Source organism: Camelus bactrianus, chromosome 5 (genome assembly GCF_048773025.1).
Source record: "Camelus bactrianus isolate YW-2024 breed Bactrian camel chromosome 5, ASM4877302v1, whole genome shotgun sequence".
Lineage (NCBI taxonomy): Eukaryota > Metazoa > Chordata > Mammalia > Artiodactyla > Camelidae > Camelus > Camelus bactrianus.
The window spans coordinates 28,089,156-28,115,862 of NC_133543.1; the positions used below are offsets into that span (position 1 = coordinate 28,089,156).

Here is a 26,707-nt window from a genome sequence, read left to right on the forward strand (position 1 = left end):
CGGTCCTCCTCACAGCTCTCCCCATACAGGGATTAAGTCTAGTTTTAGCTATTTGCATCTTCAACTTTCTTTAGTCTGTTGTGTATCCTAGGCTATCTTCTACCCTGGTCCATTAAGGTTTCTGAAAACATACCACAATTTACATACTTATCATTAGTTGTCAATAAAAATCTATTTTTGTATTTGTGAACTTCCTTCACTAATCCTTGAGTTTATGTGGGGAAGATCGATCTAGGGAAATCTGTCATACAATGAATATTATTGGTATAATACAAATTATAAGAACAAGTTAATCATATTATGATCAAAACCAATTAATTCCAGATTTCTTTTTATATTCTTATTATTGACCTGTTTCTAGCAGTTTGTTCTGCTTACTCACTGGAAGCCACAGTTTCTTGAAACATGAATGAAGGAACAACTGAGCATTCTGAATGAAGCATGCAGGTAATTGTACAAGCAACTAACCACTTTGGCTGTTGATGGAGTAAGTGGCCAATCAAGCTGATAATTGGATACATGCACAATTAGGCAATTATGAATGCAGTAGCTTGCACAATACACTTTTCTAGACATGTCTAATTGTATTCACAAGTAATGGTATGGTATGCAAAGGTACTCTCTTCCTGGAAATAAACTTAAACCTAGAAAAGAATGTTTTCTTTTGGGCTTAGGGTCAAAATTTATTACAGTTAAAATGAATTAAATAACAGGTTATTAGGCAACATTTAAGTGTGAGACAAGGCTGGTCAGACAGGTGGGTGACAGACAAAGATAGAGAGGAAGAGAGGTCTCCCCTGCACAGGCAGATCAACAGTGCCTGAATGATCAACAGTGCCTGAATGACAGTGCAGTGAGCGCTTGAGAACCACAGATTCTATTTTTGTACTATTTCTTCCCGTTGTGGGAGTCAGGGTCTGGCAACCACCACACACACACTTACACACGCACCAGACAGATACATCCTAAGCAGCATCTCAGAGGTCTCTCTCTAAAACAAATTTGGCTTTTAAGATAGAGCTGAAGACTCCTTTGAAGTGGCAAGAACCAAACAGCAGATTCATGTGTTTTCCAGAAAAATTACATTTAAAAAAATCAGAATTAATTTTTTTTGAAAACAAACAAAAAAAAGAAGATTAATTTGATCTTTGGAGAATAGGGATTTTTCACATTACAGTAAAAATAGAATACTCTAACTTTAGTTTTCTTAAACATTTCATTTGTTTTGAATTTGATTTTTGAAGTCCAGGAAGATTGCTCAATATTATTCTAATATTGGTAGTGCCACTGTCACTTAATAGTTATGAGGCTTTAAGAAGCCATTTTTGTTTCATAAACTACCATTTTTTCATCCATAAAATATGAATTATGTCATCTAAATTTCAAAGAATTTTAAAGGGTTAGATGCAACATATACAAGGTTTAGCACAAAACCGAGATGTAATTGTAACTTTGTAGATGATAGTTATTATTCCCATTATTTTTTTTATTTAAGTAACATTTTTTTCTTCTTCTTTATCCTCCTGTTTCAATTTTCTGCATAAGAAGAGTCTCTTCCAATTCATGCGTTCCCTGTGTCATCCTTCCCAAACAGTATCTCTCCCATCTATTGTATTAGAAGGAGATAAAGATATTCACACTCTAAGAAATAATACCCTAAAGTGTGTGATGAAAGCAAGGAGGGTATGATATCACAGAAGGAAGGATAGATGACATTTTAAATAGAAAAAATAATTAAAAAGGCAAATTTACTAGCAAGACTGAGTATGATAAAGACTCAGAAATGCCCACTGGATTTGAAAATTTGATAGTTCTTTGATTTTAATGAGAGATAGTTCTTTGAATTTAATGAGAGATAATGGGGCAGAAGCTGGAATTCAGTGGATTAGGTAGTGAATATAAAGTGAGAAAGTGGTGACAAGGAGAATAGACCGTTTTTGGACAAGTTTAGATGAAGAGCACAAGAGGGAGATTTGGTTCCTGGAGGACTTAGGTTCAGGGAGGGACAATTTTATAGGATGTTTATAAATTTGAGAGAGACGGAGAGAGAGAGAATCTCTAAAGCAAGACCTAGGAAGTAGAGCCAGGGGCACTGGGAAGAAAGGGGTAGATTGATTCCCTTTGAATAGGAGGGGGACTGCATCTTCTGCAAATAGAGAAAAGCACTATGAAGAGAAACTGTATAAACAAGTGGGTGGTCGTGTGAGAAAGCTGATACCTGGATTGCTTCAATTCCCGCTCTGCTGAGTAGAAGGAGGGCAGGAAAATAGAGGACAAGAAGAATGATGAGGAGATACTGGAGAATGTGTTGGCCAAAGACCAAAAGAGGGCTTGACCATGGCCTGGAAGACACACACTGGATGGGGACCATAACCACACAGCTGTGTCAGCCACTTTTGGACCATTTCTTCTCTCATACTCAAGATCATGAACATTTTGTGAAACTTGAACAAGTGATCTTATTAATGCTGCAATTTCTTATTTCTCTAGCTACATGTGACATCTAAGTCTTTAGTCTGGAAAATCAGTTAGAAAATAAGCTGCTTACTGGTCCATGTGCAACTACCCTTCATTAAGGTTATCTGTTTAGATCATGTAAAATTGATTGGTTGTTTGTGTTCTCTGTGGTACAAGCATAAGATGATATAGATACAGAAGTAACGGGCAGCTTCTAAAATGAATGCCTTAAATGAATTTACTGGAAGATCACTTCTCTTTTGAGTCACAGGTGAGTGGATGTGGTTATCACATACGCCTTAAATAAGACTGGACTTTGTCAGTCATGAAAACACCCACTCTACTTTCATCTTTTAGCCTCCTTCTCACATTTGTGTTATTTTTTGTAGGGTAACAGAAAAAAGCATTAAGAGCTGTAAACTTGGAAGGGAAGACAGGAGCCATCTGAAACCTGGAAATATCCACCCCAGGTATATTTTAGTTTATGTTAAAGATTAGATGCATTACTTTAAATAAAACAGGTAAAGGTTTTTTATTTAAAGGCAAAGCAAATTGTTCGCACATAACTGAGGGTGAACAGCATGCTTACAAGCTAATTTAAAAAATATTTTATTTTTCCAAGTAACTTAGCCCAACATATAAGTGAAGTCAGAGGCTGTTCTTGTCGTGAGACACAATATGTGCAGAAAAAACATCTTGAACCCAGAGTTATAAAGTGGGGATTTGAGGCTCAGTTCTGACATTTACTAAATCTTTGGCTTGGGGCAAGTCGTTTAAACTCTGAGTCAGAATTTCCTACTGTAAAATAATAATAAGATCTATTGTCCAGGAAGATTGTGTGAAAAAAAAGTGATGTATTTCTGAAGATGTGCAGTAAAATATAAAGTTCTTTATGATACTGTTTTTCACTTGAGGTATCCCTGAGAGCAAAGTCTATCTCTAATCATTTTGATCATTTTGTTTCCATACATTTCTGCTAATGTGGAAACATTTGGTCAGGTTACAGAAAATTCAGTGTAGACAGAACAAGCCTAAATTCATATCAGGCATAATATTTTGATTTGCCATTACACAAAACACTTTAGAGAGTTTGGAGAACATAGGAAAAAAAAATCACAGATCTAGGGACCTACCCCTTAAAGACAATGTGTATTTTTTCAATCTCCATTCCCATTGGTTATATTTTTGAAGTTTTTTGGATATATATATAATCACCTCCTTTTGTTAAATCTATAAGCATAACATTTTTCTGTGATACTGCAGCCTTTAAAGACATGCATTGAAAAAGGTTTCACTGTGTGGATGTGTCACTGTTATTGATCATTTAATATATTTCTGATTTTTTACTATTACATATAATGAACATAAATCGTTCCTACATTTAGAATTTTTTTTTTAATTCCCATGGGACTTACTCCTTAGGGTCGTATTACTAGAAAGATTAACATGTTATTTTTTTTTTTAACCCCCAACCTTTAATTTCATGTATTTTCTTTAAAAGATAGCATCTTTCAAAAAAATAAATTGGATGAATAAATGTACTACAGTAGATTTGTTAATTCCCAGAAAACTGCATTCTTCATAAGGTTCTGACTATATCTTTCACCTTTAAAAGTCCCCTGGTTACCTAGCATAGTATTTCAAAATGAGTTGGCACCTAATTTGTAGAGTGAATTGTTTGCCAGTTACAAAAGCTAGTTCACTGTCCAAACCGGAGATATTGGCCTTTTCTGATGGCCATGCAGAGAAATGGGGTGGCACGTGGTGCCTATAATGTTCTGTCACATGAGAGAGATTATTCATGGCTAGTTGGGCAAATGATAATGTAGGCAGAGCACATCCACAAATTAGATAAACAGATGGGCTTTTATTGCTGGAAATAATTTGCTCTTGGAAGGAACATCTAACACTGGTGACTGTCATATTCTGACAGCAGAGTGACATTTGGGGTTGGAGTCAGAACTGACCTGGCACACTTCTGAGGGATGACATCTCTGAAGCAAGTGGGTAGCAGTTATTTATTAATATAGTACATTTAGTAAATTATTTATCTCAAATCACATTCACTTAGTTATATTATTCATGTTATCTTTTTATAAGCAGTGAGTACTGGAACTCTCACTGGTGCTAAAACTAATCTTAGTTCATAGACAGTTCTGTTATCATTTCAAATAACTACCATCAGGAGCATTTCATTACAGTGAAACCCAGGGGCTGACGTACAAATCTGAAGTGACACCTTATTACTTACTTAAGAATGATCTTCACTCCTCAAAGTTCTAGATGCGATATTACTTATATCTCTTTGAACTGTGAACAGCTTGAGGTAAGGAACTACTTCACATGTAGTTCATGTATTTCATTTCTATCTTCCAAAGCCCAGTGCTAAGGTCATGAACAGAGTCACAGTAACTGCTTCCTGGTGGGTGGATGGATGGACAGATGGGTGAATAGCAAGAACAATCGTTCCTCCTATCTTAGTTATTGCCAAGTTTGTTACATGGTTTTCAGTGCCTAAGCGTGTTTGAATTCCAAAATCCTAGTAACAAGTGAATTAGTCTTTAATTTTCCATTCACTCCACAGCTCTGTTTTGAAAGTTTACCATGTGCTCAATACTGCAAATGGGCTCAAAAGAGCAAAACCAAAAAAGTTCAATTGCTGCTTTAAGATGATAAAATAGCAGAGACCAGGCATGTGCTCATGAAGAACGCCTAATCTGAATGGGGAAGATTGGGGGTGAGGGAGGAGAGAGTGAATGAGGAAGAGACAGAGCCTGCGAAACAGAGAATGGCTTTGGGAAGTAACCACAAACCATTTAGTAATTTCATTAAATAAAAATTGTTTAGAGTGTCAGCTCTAGTGTCAGACACAGTTGATGAACCTCAGAGCAGCAGTAGTGAAGAAGGGAAGACACAGTTGCTAGCCTTGCAGACTTCACCATTTAAAGGGCAAAATGTACACTCTGGGTGAACTAAAAGATTGGTTCAAGTAAGTCAGGCAGGGAGAGGTGGGCTTCTGGGGGAATAAGACTCTCCAGTGCAGAAATGAATAGACAACTGATTCATATAATTAATAATGCAGAAATCAGTATTTCTAGTGTCCTCAACAGAACCTAATTAACCTGAAATAAATCAATCTAGAGGGAAGTCAATTAAGCGTTTGAGTCATAGTGGGCATTTACACTGTGTCTGATATTTTCTCAACACTATCTTTTTTACCCTTCTTCAAGTGACTGTAAACTTTATTTTGCAGATGAGGAAACTTGGATTAAGAAATACTAAGAAATTTGACCAAAACAACACTGTAAGTATACGGTTTAGAAGGGATTCAAAATGAGACTGTAAAATTCTGATCTTTCTTGACTGCTTATATTTATAAAAACTCTTAAAGGAAAAGAGAAGGTACTGAAAATTTTGTCATGACTAGGATCTTGCAATTCAACATTTGACTACAAAATACAAAATGCAATAAAATAAAACAGTGAAAGTGAGAAATCAAGAGAAAATATAGTTAACCACATTTGTAGCTTTAAGGAAGTGGGGGGTTTTGTTTTATTTTTTGTTTACTGTAAATGCTCAACCTGACTTTCTCAGGGAAATCTTCTCAGTTTCTTATTAAACATCACCAGCATAACTCATCGCACACCCTGTGCTTACTGTAATTTATAGATGCTCATGGTTCCAGGAAGGGAATGACCTCTGTCAATATTGTATAAATAAGACATAAGGCTGCTAGCTTTTCAAACCAGAGAAAAAAAATTTTTTCAGGTTTTATATAGGAAGAGTGACAGATTATATAGATTTATTTATTAGAACTAAAATAGTTCAAATAACATAAATGCTACCAACATATTTTCTGTAATATCACAGTCAGTGTTCAGAGTAAATTTTTTTTTTTTTTAACAAAAAAGCACATTTGAACATTATGAAGAAAAATATCTGCTGGTTTATGCTGGGAGAAAGTCCATAAAAGTTCAAACCATAAGATGCTATTAAATCCCAAATATTATTTGTATACTATTGAAACTATTATGTAGTTTCGTTTATTCGAGAAAATATACTGATAGTTCCTCTTTTCTTGGTTCTGGTACTTACCTAGTGGGGTAGAAGTAGAATAAAAGACTTTTATAGGATATCAGTTATTTCAAGGTTTTGTTTAAGGCATCTTACCTTCCCTGTCATCGAATGAAGAATTGGTCAAGCATGTAACAGGAACTTGTAGTTCAGCTCTTTGGACAGTGAAATGCCCAAGCTATGAACAAATCAAAAAAACTCAAATCCAGCATAAATCAAATTAGTATAAAAGGGTAGGTGAAATTTTGAGAACTATATATTAGAACTGTTCTTTCTTTCCAGCTACGAGAGGTAAAAAGGGAAAGCTGTTTCTGTACTCACACTTCTGACGCTACCCAAAGTTAGCACAGACCCCACAGGGTAAGGGGTAGGGGCTCAGTCTCACAAGACTGTCCCCACTTCAGATGCTAATCTCAAATCTGAGCCTCCTATAATTCTGACCAACTGTTTATATAGCAGGGGTTACCACAACCCCCTTCTAAGATTCAATAATTTGCTGGAATGGCTCACAGAACTCAGAAAGTCACCTTACTCACTATTACTAATTTATTATAAAGGATATGACTCAGAACAGCCACATAGAAGACATGCAGGATAGGACAAGGTATGTGGGAAGGGATGTGGTGCTTCTGTGCCCTCTCTGGGGATGCCATCTTCCTAGCACCTAGACCGATTCACCAAGCCTGATAGTCTCTGAGCTCCCTGTTTAGGGTTTGTATACAGGTTCCATCAAATAGGCATGATTGTTTAGCTCATTGGCCATTGGTGATTAACTTAATACCCAGCCCTTCCCCCTTCCCCAGTGGTCAGGGAGTAGGGCTGAAAGTTCTAACTCTCTAATCACTGGGTTACTTCCTCTGGCAACCAGTCCCCAGCCTCCAAGAGTCACCTCCTTAGCACAAACTCAGGTGTGCCTGAAAGGGTCTTATCATGAATAACAAAAGATGATCCTCTTACCCCTGTCACTCAGGAAATTCCAAGGGTTTTAGGACTTCTGTGCCAGGAACCAGAGACAGAGATCAAATACATATTTCTTACTATGCTAAGAAGTGATTCAGTTTAATCATACACTAATATAAATATACGTGAATTCCAATAACCAAATTGTACATATAATGAATACGAGCTTCTTGGTTGTTTCCAAGAGTGTTCAATAATATTGATGACTTGCAATGAGTATGAGGGTTTTATAGTGAAGAAAGAAAGAAAAGGCCAGGAGGATAGAGCTAGGGAGACAGTAAATGTTCGTATGGTTAAAATTGCTTTGCTTTATTGAATATGCATATATTATATATACAAATAATGAAAGGTGAGGGAAATTTAGGTCTGAACTCAGAGAGCTACTCACATCAACGTAATGTATATTGTGTAGGTAAAAATCACCCCATGTGTTAGTATGTATAAAATGTGTAAGAAGGCAGAAAAATAGAAATGTGGTGTCCAGCCTTTGGAAACATGAAAATGTATTTTTAAAAGTAAATTAAAATTGCCATATATATCTATGCCATTAAAATAATTTAACCGATCACACAGAATTATAATTATTTTTCAAAATCCATAGAAACAAAAGATAGATTAGGTTTTATGATACTCGAATTTCTTCATTTGATATCAAATGGAAAAGAAAAATTGATCCATTCAGTTTATTCATCATTCATAATAATAGTATTGTATTTAATTTGCAGTTCTTTGAAAATCTGTTGTTTTGATTTTCAATATGTCATTACTGACAAGAAACAGAAAGTAATTAAATAAAAATAGATGTTTCACAGTTTATTAGAGAAAGAAAAGGTGGCTCTCTCCTATTTCCTCTAACCTTTTCAATAGTTAATTATGTTAGCAATATATTTTCATTATATAAAATTAGAAAATTTATATAAGCCAAAAATAATTGGAATATTTGTTACAAATTATGCTATATTATTTGTATTTATATATTATATTCTCCTCTTATTACTAAAATAGGTAAAATTTCTGTCTTTTTTCATTATATAAGTTAAACATTTTTATAAGATCAAGCAGCATATGATTTATTTCACTAAATTATTTATCAAGAACATGCTTCTATATTATAAAAATATCCTTTAGTATCATTTGTAACAATGTTTTATTATCCTATTTATGAATTAATGAGTTATTTAATTGTCATAAAAACAGAGAGACATTTAAATGGAATTTAAACACCTAGAAGAGGCTAAGCAGATAATTTAAATCTTTGAATTAGATAATAGGGCTTCTGAAACATACAGAGAACCCAAGTCTAGCCTAATGGATTTTAAGTTTAATTTAAAATAAAATCAGAAATAATAACCACATTTTTTAATTAAGGAAAATTAGAAATGTTTATTTTGTAGCATACCTGATAACATATTCACATATTTGAAGTCTTTGGCTTCATTTCTTGTTTATCTCTTTGGTTTCAACTTTTTTCATTTTTGCTTTGGATTTTACTTTACCCTGTTAAGAGATCTTTTATGCATTCAAAAGAGTTTGTAAAGATGTATTCAGCATTTCTTCATGTTAATAGTACAGTTTTTCACTGAATACAGACTTACCCTATGATCCAGCAATCCCACTCTTGGGCATATATCTCGAGAAAACTCTAATTCAAAAAGATACATGCACCCCAATGTTCATAGCAGCACTATTTACAACAGCCAAGACATGGAAACAACCTAAATGTCCACTGACAGATGACTGGATAAAGAAGTTCTAGTACATGTATTCAGTGGAATACTACTCAGCCATAAAAATAATAAAATAATGCATTTGCAGCAACTTGGATGGACGTGGATATCATCATACTATGTGAAGTAAGCCAGAAAGAGAAAGAAAACTACAATATGATATCACTTATATATGGAATCTAAGGACGAAAAGGCGAAAATGAACTTATTTACGAAACAGAGACAGACTTACAGACATAGAAAACAAACTTACGGTTACCAGAGGAGGAAGTGGGTAGGGAGTTCAGGATTTGCAGACACTAACTATATATAAAATAGATAAACAAGGTCCTACTGTATATCTACTGTATAGCATAGGGAACTATATTCAATACCTTGTAATGGCCTACATACATATATACATATGAACCACTATGCTGTACACCAGAAATTAGCACAACATTGTAAACTGACTATAGTTCAGTACAGTTTTCCGTAACATCAAAGCTGCCATATTGCCAGAACAATTCTAAATAAGGTTTTAAAGATAACATTTTCGATTATTTCCTGAAATATAATTTTCATTATATCTTTTATGAGTCTGGAAAATAAAAATTAGCTATTGCTTATCCTACTTATTGTTATAGACTTCCTCCCAAAGTACTGATGAGATCAATGTATATCAGATAATTGACTGTACTGATAGTCTCCTCCACCAATTAAATTGAGCCTTTCTTTTGACATTTTGAAGATAAATTCTATCTTGGGTGTGCAGATTTTTAGTTGTTTTCCTAACATTCAGATAAGTAATCATATTTTTCAGTGTTTCTTGTGATGACATGCTATTTTTAGACCCAAAAAACCCTACATTTCTGAGCAACATATTAAAGAAAATGAATGCTGCCATGACATTTGGTGCAAACTGAGAATTGGAAAGTGAGTTGATCAGAATAACAGTGTCAACTCTGATGTGTTCCTTGGCATGACATCATTTGACACTATAATCATTTGCCTTATGCCCTTTGTACTAATTCTTTATATGTAGTAAGCAAGCTTGTCTTTATATTTTGGCTTCCCATGTGATTTCCTGCAAAGAACATAAGTTGGTCAAGGAAACTATAAATCTTGTCTGCTTAGCAGTTATATTCCTTTTTGTAAGTTATTAAATTAGCATTCAGTTTTGCATTAGCTTTTATGAGCTTGGCTAGTCTGAGACCATCAAGAAAGATTGAAAAACTAAAAATGAAACCTGAAGTATTGTGAACACAGAAACTCTGATATGCTATATACATTACCAGCTAGTCAGCCACCCCTTAAATGACTCCTGTGCCTTGGTCATGTCAGCAGTCATTCATTTCTGTCATGAGTCATTCAATCATACACTAAACCATCCATATGTCTGTCCATCCATACATTTATCTCTTCACTTATTATCTATCTCCTATATACCTAGCCCTGTGCTGGCTAGTAGCAATAAAGAGACAATTATTTCCTACAATCTTTCTTTAGAAGGAAGGCAGATACATGAAACATATAAACAGAATCATGAATTAAAGCATAAAAATAGAAAAATGTACAGTATTCAGTAGAGTCACAAAGGAAAGAGTGAGCAATTCTACTTTGTTTACCTGTAGTACAAAAGAGAGGAAACAAATATTTGTAACTCTCCCAATACCGTCGATTCTTTTCATTTTCTCTGAAATTATGCCTATAGTCATAAGAGGGTATGACTTGATCCTGCTCGTAGTTTAACTATAGGAAAACACACAAATAAGTAAAAATTAAATATATAAAAGTAAGCAAAATTTTAAAAGTCACAGTACAATATCCATAATTTTTGAAATAGTTCCTTATTTAGTAAGTATATATTTGGTTTTTTTGAGAATACTTAGTGACTATGTGATTAAAAAAAAAAAAAAGCCTAGAAATTTCACTGGGCATATGAGTCATGAGCCAATACTGAAAATCCATAAATGATGGAATCTAAAACTACTGATGTGACATTTGTAAGAGAAGCTTAGAAAATTTGTTTTAATTGTCCCATTATAAAGTTTGATCATCTTTGTAAATTTTTGGCTATGGATTAAGAATTTTGGATATTTATTCATATTATGAGATTACTGAGGAAATATATGATGCTTTCTCTTCCTGTTATAGTATAAAATGCACTTACTAGTGTTGTAATTTTGATTCTAATAGCTGATACTTAACAGTCAAATAGTATTGGCTGTTTGAAATTACTAAACTAATAACACAAATCCTAGAGATACTCTCAAATGAGTTTAAGTTAGAACAAAATTAGCACATTTAAATTATGTTAATTAAAAAATCACAAAGTTCAAGGATTTAAATTTCATTCATACTTACTGAGCATTTCCTTATTTATGTAAAAAGCATAGCGTTAGGTAATGTAAATAACATGAGTCTTATTTCATGGAAAATCACATATGATCACTGTGATAAATAAAGAGCAGCAGGATGAGTCAAAGGGCTAGTACAGAGGAGAGAGTGACTGACAGCAGAAGAGTTCTTGCTTGAACTGGGCTTTCGATTATAAACAGAAATTTTTTAGGTAAACAGCTGTGGTGAAAAAGGGTATCGACAACCGAGGAAAACAGAATTGCACATTCAAGAAACCACACATAGTTCAGTATCCTAGAATCCAAGATGCAGATTTACAGCAGGAGGAAGGAGATGACTCTGGAGCGTAGATATGATAGGATTCTATATAATCTTGTAATCCACATTAATCTCTTTAACATGTGGATGATGGCAAGGCACTGAGCCACAGATAAGGCTAGAAACTGAGGTAAAAATACTCAAACACACTCACCCCTCCCACACACTACTTGGCTCCTTAGCAAATATGTTATTTACCTTATATTTCTAAAACAAAAAAAGAATACAACTGTATCTTCCCGAATTCATACGAATTTTAGTTTTGGAAAGGACCACAGGATTTTTTAAAACCAGTATCCATTTTGTGCAGATAAAGAATTTAAGTTTCTTAGAAGTTAAATGAGATTCTTAAACTCTTAACACAGACCAGATGCAGAGCTGGACTAGAACACAGGTCCCCTAATTAATGGTCCAGAATTATTTGGAGATGCAAAATCACCATGACCTGGCAAGACTGTTCCAAAATATCAATGCTTGGTACTGCTTGATCTCAACCACCATTCTCCTAGAATAGTTCTTAACTTTAACTTTCATTAATTAAGGCTTTTAGGGTTCTTTGCCTTTCAGATGAATATTTGGCATATGTGCCATTCGTAGGAGAAGCATTTGTTTTTTTATGTAACTTCTTTTAATCTCAGTATGACTGCAAACAAAATGAGTGTTTCTGGTGAATGTCTATGCCCCAAACCCAGCATGGAAGTCCAGATACAGAAGAGCTGTGCATTGGCAAAGACCCAAAACTGAAACAGAAGGAGATGCCAAAGGTCTGATGAAAGGAGTCAAAGTTTTTGGCTTATCTATGAAGGAAAATTAACACATGGGCTTTAAATGAAAAATATCCCATCTTCAAGCAAAATGCAGCAACATTAATTACAAGAGTAAAGTCTATTCATATCTTATTTCAGAAGAACGTGGGTTATTCTTCATTCTGGATGCACTGATTGTTATTCAATAACCTTGTTGGATTTTGCCCTTTACTGCATTTATCAACTATGAGAATTGCTCAGAAAATAAGTTTATAAGGTTAATTACCAGCACATTATGCAGAATGCAGAAAATCTGATGGTGGTTTTATATTCTGCTGGCATGTGAGGGAATGTTTCAAAGGGCTCAGCTCTGATTGTTTGTGACATGGTGTTTCCTTAATCAAGAATGGCTGTTCTCCTATACGTAGGCTCCCTACAGGAGGTACATGTCAAGATTTAATTTTTTTAACTCACTTTTTTTTTTCTAAGGCAAAAATCAAGATCAGTTTACTGATTTGTTGGAAAAATGCTAACACTTATTAGTTTAAAATTGCAATTTAAGAAAGGAGCTCTTCAACCAATATAAGTGAACTTTAGTTTTAAAAGAAAACATGTATCCTGTGTTTCTGAATGTGTGTGTGTTTCTGGTTGTGTGACAATGACTGACTGCTCAGTTCTTCTCTCAAAGCTGTTGACACATCGGTGACATATTTGTTACTGTGACTTTCAGTTTCCAGTCAGTTTGCTTGGGGTGCATAATTAAGAGATAAGTATCAACCTATCTACTTCCTGAGGCACATACACTGAATGACTTTCAGCATCTCTGGAAGAAAACAACATGGAAGACTAGAAGACTGAACAGAAGCATACGTACACCTATCAGTCCGCTGCCCATATGGTTAACGCTTGATGACTGCTATTTCCCTCCATTAGTTAAACCTCAGATAATTGACCAGTCCTGTGAGATTACTGAAGATCCATTATCACAAGCCAACAGCCTCTCTCTGGCTCTTTCTTTTTTTTTCAGAAACTGAAATTTCATGAAAATAGAGGAAAAGGAAGATTTCCTTTTGACACTTCTATAACCCCAGGAAAATTGGGATTCTAAGGCGTCCAAAGCCTTGGACAACAAGAACCTCATCTACTTCTCTAGCTTGTTCTGATATCACTCTCCCCCGACTATACTACAGCCATCACAGTCATCTTTCTGCTTCTCAAACATTTCAAGATCATTTTTACTGCAGGTTACTTACTCTTGCCTTTCCCTCTGCCTGAAATAATCTTCCATGGATCCTGAACAGCTGACTCCTGGCTATCATTCTGGTCCCAGTTCAAACGGCCTCTGTTCAGAGAGGTTATGCCGATAATCTAATCTACAGCACACGGCTCCCTAACACCAATCACTCTCTTGCTTCTTTCATTCTCTTCATAACACTTAGAAGTATCAGACAGTATCTAGTTACATCTACAACAACTATCTGTTGACTTGCCTATTGTCTACTTTCTCCTTCTGAAATGTAAGGTTTGGCAGTCCTGGTAACCATCACTTTTCCATTATTTAGAAGGGTAGTAGCTCAAAATTTTGGTTGAATATAAGAAAGAACATATGGGAGCATCCTGTATGTGGAGTTTTCCATAATACATACAATACACTTCTGTCCTAGATTGGTGGTTATAAATTCAAATGCCTTCAGAGATCAGGCAAATAATGTAAACGAGTGAAACAGACCAGCTATCATGATTAATAAAGATTAATAGGAAGGTGTGAAGATTATGACAAACTGTGGAACATCTGCTCCACCTACACTCAGCTCTAACATTTATTGTGATGAATTTGGATTCCAAAGTGCCAGATTTTATGTATAATTCTTGACTTTTAATGCTGGCAAAATAAATCTTTAAAAAAATTTATTGGCCAAAAATATATCTCTATACTACGTAAGTATTGCTGAACTTCTTGTAACTTAAGCTATGAAATTAAATGTGACCATGAGAGAGTATCAAAATATCCCAGAGGAAAAAAAAACCCAGGAAATTGAATATGACATATCACTCCAAATAAGGTATGTTTATATAACATTTCCATCCATAAAGGCTAATTCAGTTGTACCTGAAACCCCAAAATAACAGTGGTTTGAACAAGATGTAAGTTTTTTTCTGGTCTCACAGTGAATCATGGTGTGTTGGCTTTGGAGACCAGGTACCTGGTCTCTTTCAATTTAATTGCTTCATCATCCTTACCAATGAGTTCTACCTCATGGTTCTAAGTAGCTGGTTCAGCTCAAGACATCAGATCTGCACTTTGAAACAAGAATAAATTTCATGGTGGAAGTGAAAAGAAAAGACAAGGTAAGATGTCAGATCTGTACTACAACCAATAAAAAGAAGGAACAGGCTGAAAGAAAAGAGAGAAAGCATATCTCTCACTCAACTCAAGAAATTGAGTTTGAATAGATAACACATTTTTCACTTGGTCCCCAGGGTAGGGCTTACAAAGCAGCATTCTGGGAGATGGGGAAACGTGAATGAACAAGATCATAATATCTGCCCTTACGAAACTGATGTTCAGGTAAGGACAGAGAAAAATGAAAAGTACACAGGAGTCAAATATATACAGTTGACCATTGAACAAAATGGGTTTGAGCTAAGTGGATCCACTAATAGGTGTTGTTTTTTTTTTTTCAAATAGTAAATACTACAGCACTAGACTATCCCTGATTGAATCCACGGCTGCAGTTGCACGGATACAGAGGAAACAGGTATACAGAGGGCTGACTATAACTTATACACTGACTATGCAGAGGGTGGGCACCTCTAACCCTCTTGTTTTTCAATGGTCAGCTGTATACAAAACTGAAATAGCTGGTCTCATTTTGCACTCCTACCAGCAATGCATGAGAATTTCAGTCATTCCACACCTATACCAACTCTTGGTATTTTAAAATTAAGCCATTCTAATAGGTGTGTAATGTTTTCACTATGGTTTAATTTGCATTTCTCTGGTGAAAAGTAGTGATTAACACATGTTTATATCCTATTTGCCATTCATATTTCTTTGTGAAAAATGTGTTCATCTTTTGCCTGTTTTCTTTAATTCTTTGGTTATCTTTTTAATATTACAAGAGTCCTTTATACATTCTAGATGCAGATCCATTGGTTAGATGTATGTTGTATACACATTTTCTCCAAGTCTGTGACTTGCCTTTTCATTTTTTAACTGTATTTTTTCAAAGGGCTTTAATTTAGATGAATACTACTTTATTATTTTTCTCTTATATTTTGTACTTTTTGTATCCTTTAAATTTTTTTTTCCTAATTCAGCATCATAAGGATTTTCTTCTATGCTTTCTTCTCTAGGTCTGTAATAGTTCTATCTCTTTTATTTAGGTCTATGATCAATTTCAGGTAATTTTTTGTGGATGGTATGTGGCATGGGTCAAGGTTCATTGTTTTCCTTATAGATATTAAGGTATTCAGCACCATTAATTAAAATTAATATACATTCCCATTGTATTGCCTTGTCACCTTTGTCAAAAGTCATTTGATGGTATAAGTGTGAGTCTATTTCTGACCAGTCCATTTTGTTCCATTGATTTTGATGTCTATCATTATGTGAATGTCATCTTGTAGCTTTATAGTAAGTATTGAAATCAGATAGTATGAGTCCCTCAATCCTGTTCATTTTCAAGAATGGCTATAATGGTTATGTATTATTTAACTTAATCCAAGCAATATACTCTGGTGTGGTTATTATTGCTATTACCATTTTACAGATAAGGAAACTAGAGCAGAAAACTTATATACAAAAATGGCAGAGCCAAATCTGAACATTGCCAGTGTGACTTCAAAATCCAAACATTCAACTGTCATATAGTTCTGTCTCCCTGCATTTGGACAACATGATATTGGAGTCATGTGTGGACACCAAAGACTAAAAGACAGTGAAGGATGTCTGTACTAAGTGTGTGTGCGTGCATATGTGTGCATGCACATATGTGTATGTGTATATATACACACACACATACAACACACATATATGCAAATTTAGAACAAGAACTTCTGCTATCTTTGATAAGAATTTCCTCACTACCCTCAGTAGATTTAACTGTATCATTTGTGCTCACTTTCTATGTTCTTTTTGGCCTTCCTGGTAAAGATGCGTCCAAATCCTTTATATTGCCACATATGCCATCTTTTACACTTTTTTAAGTCTAAATTTTAAATTTTAAAAACACTCTGTTGCTATGTTTTAAATTTTTGTTCAGTGCTTATGACACGAAGATATTTGAACTGCTGTAAGTTTATACAATAATATAATAATAATGGTTTATAGATTTACTTAATGCAAGTATTTTTTTTATGAGACAACGGTGTTCCTAACACAGTATATGAAAGTCAGAAGAGAACTGTCCAAAGCCTAGGTCGAAGAAGAGAGTAACAAATTTAAATTTAAAAATTAAGGGGGATTTTTTTTTTCTTTTAATATTTGTGGCATGAATGATGTCTGTAAGTACCTAAGATAAGGAGTAACTGAGTCTGCCCGGGCTGTCAGACAATAAACCCTAGAGTAGTTTCCCTGAGTGGACAAGAGGAAGGAAGATACCACAGTCATGGCGAGGTGCACTGTAGAACATGGCGCATCAGAGAGCGTGGCAGTCCATGTGTCTGAAGCAGAGATGCATGTGTGTAATCACTTGGTAAGGGTACAAGTATTAGAAATATTTTCTCTAGAGTCAGTTAGTAGTTTATAGCTATATTATCTGAGTAGTTAACAAAATCACAAGAGAAAATAGAGAAAAAATATTTTCTGGGGTCACATGCTAAAATGGAGTTCTTAATATGCCTTCAAAGATAAAATCTTTCAATATTCTCTTCCCAATATTTGAGCTGATTTCTAAAGAATTAATGGGAAAACTGTCAGTTGCAAAAAATGAAAATGAGCATTTTAGTCATGTGATTAAATGTGAGCCCAAGAAAGAGGTCTGCCTTCTCAGGCATGGTGCCAACCTCAAGGGCACATGCTGACAAGCATGTACAGAGGAAGACTGAGGGAATCGGGAGTGAACTGTTGCAATAATTTTAGTCCATGTAGGAAGTGTTGAGGGCCTATATTGGCACGGCAACTGGAAAGATTTTCTTTGAGGTAGAGTTGGTGGGACATAGTAATCATTTGAAGAGAACAGATGTTGGAATTGAATTTTTCAGATCATGATTCTCCTTGTAATATAAACATTTCCTTTAAAAAAAAAAAGCCTTAAATGGACTCTATGGAACAACACTTCTTTTTATTTTTAGTACTTACTTTAATGTTAATAGGGAAAAGCTCTTTAGAGCAATAGAATGAGGGGCAAAGAGTGGATGATCTTCCCTGTCATGTGTTTTACAATGAATACAGGCCCATCTGGTCCCAGCAAGCTCCATCTCTACCACTGAAAGGATGTCCCATCTGTATTCACGAGTTCCAGCTTTAGCATGCTAGGAGCCTGTGACCTTCAAATTGGCAAGGAGGACTAACACAGGATGAATGGTCATGTATTTTAAAAACTCAGCATCTCAATCTTGAGGGGAAAAAATGATGGTGTGAATTCGACCATACGCTTGTTTTCCAAATATAATTATTACTGGCTCTAGTTAACGTTACCTGAGTCCCAGATACAAACTAATGAAGACCCATGGCCTAAGCACGTGCTGAGAACCTTTCTAATGATGTAACCAGGGATTGAATCAGGAAACAGGAAACACCCTTAACGCTTTCTGCTTAACAGGATGCAATTTAATAATGTGTGAAATGATCTGTTGGAGTGGGTGTGTGTGTTTGAATGATAAGCTGAAAAGTGAAGGGAAGAAAAACTAGTCATTCAACTGGTTAAAGTCTCTACATGATGCCAGGCTATTATTTTGACTGACGCTGGCATTCAGCTATCTGGGCTATTGTTGTCACACTGCCTAGACATATCTTGAAGAAGGACACCAAGTCTCAAAATAGAAGTATCTAGATTGGAAAAAAACCCCCAGCCAAGCTAGAATGCACAAACTCTGGGACGTGATGGTTTTGCATCTTGGAAATGAACCATTTTCAACTACATTCTATCCACAGAAAAGTTTAGAAAACTAAAAAAGAGCAGAAACATCTGGTTGTTTAGTGCTGCTATCGTCATTTACCTTTCTTCTGATTTTGAAAGTGTTCTTAAACTCTCCGTACCTTTTTCCTCATTTGGTACCTGCATATTACTCTTCAAAAAGTGTTACAAATGTAAAATTACATTTGTATTGTGCTGAGCCACTAGAAAGTAAAAACCAAAAAAGTGTCAATTCACTTTTTGCTGGTTCTTTCCTTTGTAGCTAACAGAAGTTAGAGAGACGATTTCCTAGGAAGAGAGAATTTCCTATCCATTTTGCCCACCACTGACTTTGGCCACAGTTGTTGTGACTGAGGCTTGGAGAAGAAAGGAAAGATGTACGTGGATACCGTTTTGTGGAGACTGAATTGTCTGAAAGGGAAGAAGAGGAGCAAGCAGAATGAAGTTGAAATGTGAAGTGTGACAGAAAAATGGCTGAGCCTGAATATGACTCTCTTAGCTTGGCTGGATGACTCAAAGGCCACCATTAGCGATATTCCCAAGAGTCAGAGGACAGAGTCATAAAATTAGCCTTAATCAAATGAAAACAATTACCTGATATAAGTCCTCATGGATACTCTTTAATTTCAACGTACAGTAACTCATACATAGAACTAGAAGCCATTTGGCAGAGAACACTGATTCTGTCTAACCGCCTTAACCTTCCTCCATCCTCAGACACTCCTTTCACACGTGCTTGAGTGTCTCTGGGTTAGAACAGAAAAGCCTTTGCTGCAGTCTCTTCTTATCTCAAGCTATTGTCCTATCATGCCTCTGCTTTCTTCCACTCCTTCTTTTCTTATCACTTCCTCATTTCTTAACAACTTTTCTCTGATTTCTGATGGCATAATTCTAGTGAAATATAGATGCTAATTATCACCCTCTCTTTTTAAATCCTACATCTTTTGTTATATTTTCATTCTCCCAATAAGTTCAGTAATATTTAGCATTTTAAATATACCTTTTTACTTGAAATTCATCTCTCTCTCTTTGCCTCTGTGGCCCTGAACAATCTCATTCATCTTATATTTCTCCGGATAATCTTTCTGTCTCCTTGGGTGGTTCTGCCTTCTCTTACCTCCTAAATTTAGCATTTTCCAAATCAGATTTCTGTTCTTTTAACATTTGAAGGTTAGGGTTAACTTTTACAAGACTGATTCTTTCTAGACTGGCTGCTACAAGGCTTCAAAGACACTGGCTACACTGAATGCTTAAAGGCAATCAATCCTGGCAGGCGGCGGCAATGTCAATTCAGAGCAATGGTCCTGCCAGGGTGAAGAGCTGCAACCACATTACATGCTCAGTGGCTTGAACCCCAGTCCCTGATCATACCAGTGGAGGGACTAAAACTTCCACAAGCATGAGTACTGGGGTGATGGAACAGATCTCAACCGACAGCTGTATTCTCAAAGCTCCGCCCTCCTTGTCCTGATCACCCTAGAGGAGGGTGTTATCTCAGTCAGTGAGCACTTAGATACTGACAAAGCTTGGAGCCAAGGTTCCACCATATCACACTGTCGTTGGATCTCAGTCCTTGATCCTGCTGTTACCTGAGAATAGGTTCTTACCTCACCCAGGAAAGAATTTAAGTGTGAGGCATAGTAAAGTGAAAGCAAATTTATTCAGGGAGATACACACTCCACAGACAGAATGTGGTCTGTCTCACTCAGAAGGGAGAGCAGCCCTGAGGCATGGGGATGGTTAGTTTTTATGGGCCGTGTAATTTCATATGCTAACAAGTAGGGGATTACTTCAGTTGTTTCGGGGGAAGGGGCAGGGATTTCTAGGAATTGGGGTCCTGCCTACTTTTTGGCCTTTTACCATCAGCCTGGGAACTGCCATGGCACCTATGGATGTGTCATTTAGCATGCTAATGTATTAAGGTGAGCACATAAGCTCAAGGTCTACTGGAAGTCAAACCTTCTGCCATCCTGGTTCTAACCAGTTTGTCCTGTCCTCAACTGCTGTGTCATTCCTTCAACAGCTGTGCCCCGCCCTCTTCTCTCCTGCCTCAGTGCCATGGGAAGGCTGGCACTTCCCCAGTCATGGAGCTTAGAAGCCCCCCAGACCAATGACCAGGGTCCCTCCCTAGGAGTCAAATACCCAGACTTTTGTGTGCTATCATAGCACGCGAAGAGCCACAGAAGCCTGCATACCTGCAACTGCTCTCATTTTGGTAAGTTTTCTCCACTGATGCTGCTCCTGAAGGCTGATGTGTTTGCTTCATGAAAAGTCACCTTTCCTTGATCCATCATATTCTTTTCCGCAAGGAATTCTTCCACCTCTCGGCTTTCTTCTACCTCTCGGCTTTCTTCTACTTATGCTGCGTTCCAGGGCAGAGAGTATGATTTATTAAATCTTGTGTCCCCACTCCCTAGCATGATGGCTGCTGTGGTGGTAGTTTTGCTCTACCAAACTCAATAAGCAGCCATCAGGAAGTCGTGGGCCTTTCTAGAGTAGGCGAGTGAGAAATGTCATCTGAGCGGTGCTTCTAGAGATTCATTTTCCTACAAAAATCTCTCTCTCGTTTACTTCCCAACTCTGTGAAGAATGCAATAATTGACTCTGTCATCCAAGCTCAATGCCTGGGAGTAAACTTCTGAATCTTCTCTCCATCAGTTTCCATGTGGGTGACAGTGGGATTACGGCAGACAATGCTGGCTATACATTTTGACTGCTCTACTTTGGCATCTCCTACTCGATGTCTTAAAAACTGTGAGCAGAAACCAAACTACCAAGCAGCTACCCAACTGGAGCTTTGTACCTTCTGTTGTTATTACACCTTTTTTTCTTTCTTTCTTTCTTTCTTTTTTTTTTTTGTAAATGTCTTGTCTTGTCTCCTCATCTAAATTAAAAGCTCTTAAGGGCAGTGACCTTATTTTCCTACAGTAACTAGAACTGTTTTGTGCCTAATTTCTACTTAAGAAATATCGATTGATCTTCGTAAGATGATGGTAGGTCAGGCAACCTTCAGTTACACAAGAAGATAAAAACATGAGGGGGAGAGAAGCATCACAGGGCAGGACGGAGTGTAAAGAATTTGGAGGTGTTCAAAGATGTGCCATCCATTTCACAATTTTTATTGGAATGAGAGCTTCTTAAAAAACCTAAAATGCCACTCTGACCAATCGTCCTGAAAGTACATTGATTTCAGCTCTAGTCCAGAAGCTGACACTTTCTAGCCTGATGGCAGCCTGCTCTCTAATCAAATCAAGGAAGCCCTCTGCTTTTTCAGTTGCTGAGAATCATAGAAAATTTAGACATGGGAATATTTATCATATTCCCTGATACATATAAATTTTTTAGAAGAAATCTCTGGACAGAATACAAAAGAATACACAAGACAAAATAAACAGGCACATGTTTTCCTGGAGGGCTACAGCTCTTACAAATGTCTGACCTTGTTTGCAGAGTCCAGGACGGCATTAACAGATTTTCCCATCTGAAATTAACACCATCCATCTATACACTGGCAAGTGTCTAGAGAGGCAGAGTCCAAGGAATCAGCTTGCAGACTAGATGGGGATTGAATGCCCAGGTTACCTGGGTCTTGGGAGCAAGACATTTTCATATGTGCTCATCAAGTGGACCCTTGTTCTCTAAGCAATCTTACTTTGTAAACTTGCTAGGAAATACATTGGAATTATATAAAATATTTATCTAGGAAAAAAAGGGCATGGGTTCACTTGTGAAGACCGCAGTGTTATCACACAGGTATAGGCTTATACCCCAATGTCTGTGTGTATCAAAGTACAGGACAGTGGATAGAGATAGTCTGGCATTATTTTACCTTTGTCTTGTCTTAAAATTCCAGGGCAGTCTGTTTGTCTGTCTCTCTTCCCATATATGTGTGTGATCATGTTTTATGTGGTTTTTGTAGCTCCAACAAAAACACACTCACTCTTTTAAGGGTGATTTCTTCTTTCGATAAATTCTTGAGTGAGTTTTATCACTTACAGGGGAATCTAGGCACATGAGAATCTCACAGAAGGAAATCCAAGAACTGAGCCCCTCCCTACATTTCTGGCTCCATCTATAACCACTCCTTATTTTGAACCCTCCATTCTGGAAATAGAATTTTACGTAGTTTTCTCAAAATACCCACTATCACACACTTGCTATTTCCTACACCTGCAGTGCTGTATACTACCTGTATGAATAATAAGATCACACAGTGTATCTAGTTTGACAAAGATACATAGATAGGGAGATTTCTAGTCATTATTATAGAAGGCAGAGAAAGAAATAGACATAGAGTCGTTTTCTTTCCATGTTCTGGAGGAAATCCTTACCACTACTCTCCTCTGTGCAAAGTTCTTGAGCGTCTTTGAGTCTTAGTTTCTTGTCTGTGAGAAACTAAGAAAATATGGTTAATAATATGTCATGTGATTGCTACCAGGATTAAGTAAGATCACATGAAATGTTACAGGCAAAGTAAATGCTAGTGTTTGTGTTCTGCATGCCTTTATGACTTTCTCCCAGCCAAGGCCTGTATGATTCTGTTAGTGTTATTTATCCCTTGAGGGTTGTACAAGCACTGTCACAGGAGGAATCAATCTTCTATAAATTTACTTTTTGCGTTCGTCATCAGGAGGCTTATCTAGACCAAGATTATTCATTATTAAAAGAAAAAAAATCATCCAATTTTGCTTAAGAGTTTTAGCAAACATGTAGAGTAAGGGTGGAGTTCCTTGGAGAATTTAGGGATTCTCAGCACAACTGTATTTCTTGGGAAGAAGAAAGTCATTGGGCAGGCCCCTTTTTCCATCTTTCTCCTTCCAGTACCACAAGATCTATTCTCCTTACCTTTTGTGTGTGTCTTTTCTTTTCTCTGTAGATAAGTTTAGTCCATGCAGTTTGTAATTTCTGCTCTACCACGACTTCAGCCCTGCTGCCTCTTGACTTGATATCTTTATATTTTAGTTTCTAAGAACAAGAGCATCTTTGTCCCTTAGTTCAGATTCCTGTTGGCTGGATAAAGGATCCTTGTTCCAGCCTACTCAGGCCAGGGATTCAGGTTAACTGGGACATGTTTCCTTATGGACACTCTGCATCACAAAAGCAGTGTCACAGAAGATGATTTGTGTTTGAAGGCAAATGCTAACATCTCTATTAAAGAGTTTACTTTCAAGTCTTACTAGGATTTGAGACTCCTTGAAACACTGACAAAGCTTCCAAGAGCTATTAGACGATTCTGGCTGTGTAAAAGACAAAGTAGATCCAAGGATGGACCTCAGCTTTTGGATTCCAGGAACTCTTCCTGTCCTATTTGGCTTCCATTCCACTTTCCAGAAAGCTTCCTTCTGTATGCAATCTTCCCACTTTGTCTCATCTAGATTATCTGGATTCCCAGAAGCTATGTGTCACAGGAAAGGGAAAAATAAAATAGAGCAAGAGCAAGTTCCCAGTTTCTCTACCAGATTTGCCCGACAGCTTTCAAATAGGTGTTCTGGAAACTGCAAGCAACAGAAGACTCGTACCCACCTGGCTGTAGCAGACACTGTGGTTGTCTCCCCAGAATCTCTTTTTCATCTCTCCTTCATGAGTTATCCCCCACATAATGAGGACAGACTGATTCACTCCAACACCTGGGTAGGTGAGCTCAGTTTTGTTTAAACCACAAGGCCACAGTTACTGCTTCAGGAAATCTTTTTCTAAATCCCTCAGTCTTGGCATGCCTCTGGCCACAGGGGATGTGTAAGAATGAGCATTGCACACAATTTGGTCAATAGGACATAAAGGTGACATTTTATCAAAAAGAAATGCTTTTCTGACAAACTTACTAGAAAGTAGGATCACTCTTCCCTTAGATAAGGAAACATGTAAATCAGAATATAACTGGCCATTACCACTGTGACAAAGCCAGTCTTTATATGGAGCAGTTATTTTGTAAATTGGTAAGAGAAATCAAGAAGAAATGGGTCTTGATGGCATCACTGACTACCTAAGTGAAGCAAAGCTAAAGCTCTCCCTTCCTTTGTACTTTTTAGCTATGTGAGCCAGTAGATTAGATCTATTATTTAAGCCATTTGCATTACTGTATATTTTTTCTTGCATCTGAAAACATCCGAACAGATACTCTGGCTTCAGCTTACAAAATCATTTGTTGGCTGATGTAACTGAGATTTTGCAAAGCAGTCTCTCTTCTGGCATGACTGGATAGAGCCACTCGAGTAGTTACACAGCGAGTTACTTTGTGTACCTTGAGTCTCTCCCTCTACTTTGCTGGATTCACTGTCTGGTTTCATGCAGTAGCCCTGGAGACTCCAGTCTCACCCCACCATGGTCTAAAGATCACCATTGATTTTACAAATTCTCAGCCTCAAGTCCCATAGAAAAGGCAAGGAAATCTTGCTCAGAATTCCCAGCAAACCCCTCCTTGTTCTCATTTACTCTGGCTACATCTTGTATCTATCATCACTGAACAATCCGTGTAAATCAGAGAATATGCTGCTCAAATAGATGTCTACCCCTGATGCAAGGGGTGGAGTGAACGACCCTAGCAGAAAGTGGTGAAAGTAAAATGAGGGGTGTGTCTCCAGTGGAAAACTGGATATGGGGATCAGAAGAAGAATGGATGAATTCTGGGCAGGAACGAAAATAGTTCTTTACTCAATATACCATCACATCAAAATAAGAGAAGTAAACCTTAAAGATTTTTTATGCTGACTTCAACATTTGAAAATCAAGGCTGAAGGAATTTAAATGAAATTTCAGAAGTCATATCCAGTGAATTACTGATCAGTTGGGACTAGAGCTCAGAATTTCTTCTTAGTCAAGCGATCTGCCCTTAAAAGAGGTGACATATCAGTAAATAAAAATAGTGTGTCCTAATCAGGTTTCTTACACCGTATCACTCCAGGACTAGCAACCTCACTGGGGAGAGGGCAACACCTTGCTCTTTTCTTCATTCTTGGGGGGAAGAACAGATGCTCATATTTAACAAGAAAGTATAATCTTTAAAAAATATATATAATTCAGGGAGAAAAATCTCTTTAAATGTATCACAACATATCTCTGTGAGGGTTCTTTATTCCTCGGGATCTCTGCATTTTAATTCATCTAACTGTTAGATTCATATACAAATTTCTTCTGCTGCCTGAAAGAAGTTGTTTTGATCCTGCAAGAACATTTTTTTTCACAGGAGGAATTAAATACAAGTCAATAACTTATGTCTGGCTTGTAGAGCATCTGACACCCTGATTCTCATCTAAAAAGGCAAGAAGAGGAAGAGAAATACGTATATAGCCTATTCTTTTCCAGGGTAAGGAGTCACTTTTCATTCTACTTCTTTCAGTGAAAATGTAAACAGTCCTTTAACAACAAGAGAAAGGAAAGAAGGAAAGATAGTTACATGATGGCTGCAGGTTCCACAGATCAGATTCAGAGTAACAAGGACAAAAAATGAATTATTTCTGAGTTCAAGGGCTTCAATTCAAGGGCCAATGAGACCTGTTCTGAAAGTATGAGGCTTGTCCTTTGGCTTCTAGAGCCACTGCTTAGTTTTCTCATCTGACACTGTCAAAAAAGAATTCTGAGTGTTTTGCAGGCTACTCACATGTTAGAGTCCCAAAGAGCTTGTAAAGGTATCATAGAGGTTGTGATAATAACGTATTTTTCTTCTGGTAGAGTAGGTTAGAGGTTCTATTAAAAAGCCTCTTTAATATAAAATGAACATGAGAAATTCTCAGATAGAAACTCTATGCAGAACAAAGAATTTCTAACATAATGACACCAGGTTTTGTCCCAACAGAGGAGTCAAACAGCTTCAATGGATGACTTCAGTAGCAGTAATTTTGAGTCACCAATTTTCCACTAGGGGAGCTATGCAGGGGATTCGGCTGCAAGCAGAGGGAAAACATCCCTCAAGTTATTGATCTTATATGTGCTATCCATGTGAAAACAAGAGGTATGTGTCAAAATGGAGGTAAATGTGGAGGGTGGTAGAGAGAGAGAAGAAACACAA

The 26,707-nt window shown here is 36.6% G+C and overlaps 1 long non-coding RNA gene across 1 annotated transcript; it reads left to right on the forward strand.

Moving 5' to 3' along the window:
* On the forward strand, window positions 1-26,644 carry LOC141577641 (uncharacterized). The gene is made up of 7 exons (XR_012506873.1): window positions 1-447; window positions 2,847-2,927; window positions 5,711-5,761; window positions 15,312-15,381; window positions 20,726-20,917; window positions 25,886-26,005; window positions 26,495-26,644. It is a non-coding gene; the product is annotated as an uncharacterized LOC141577641 (long non-coding RNA).
* Window positions 26,645-26,707: the final 63 nt, after the last annotated feature.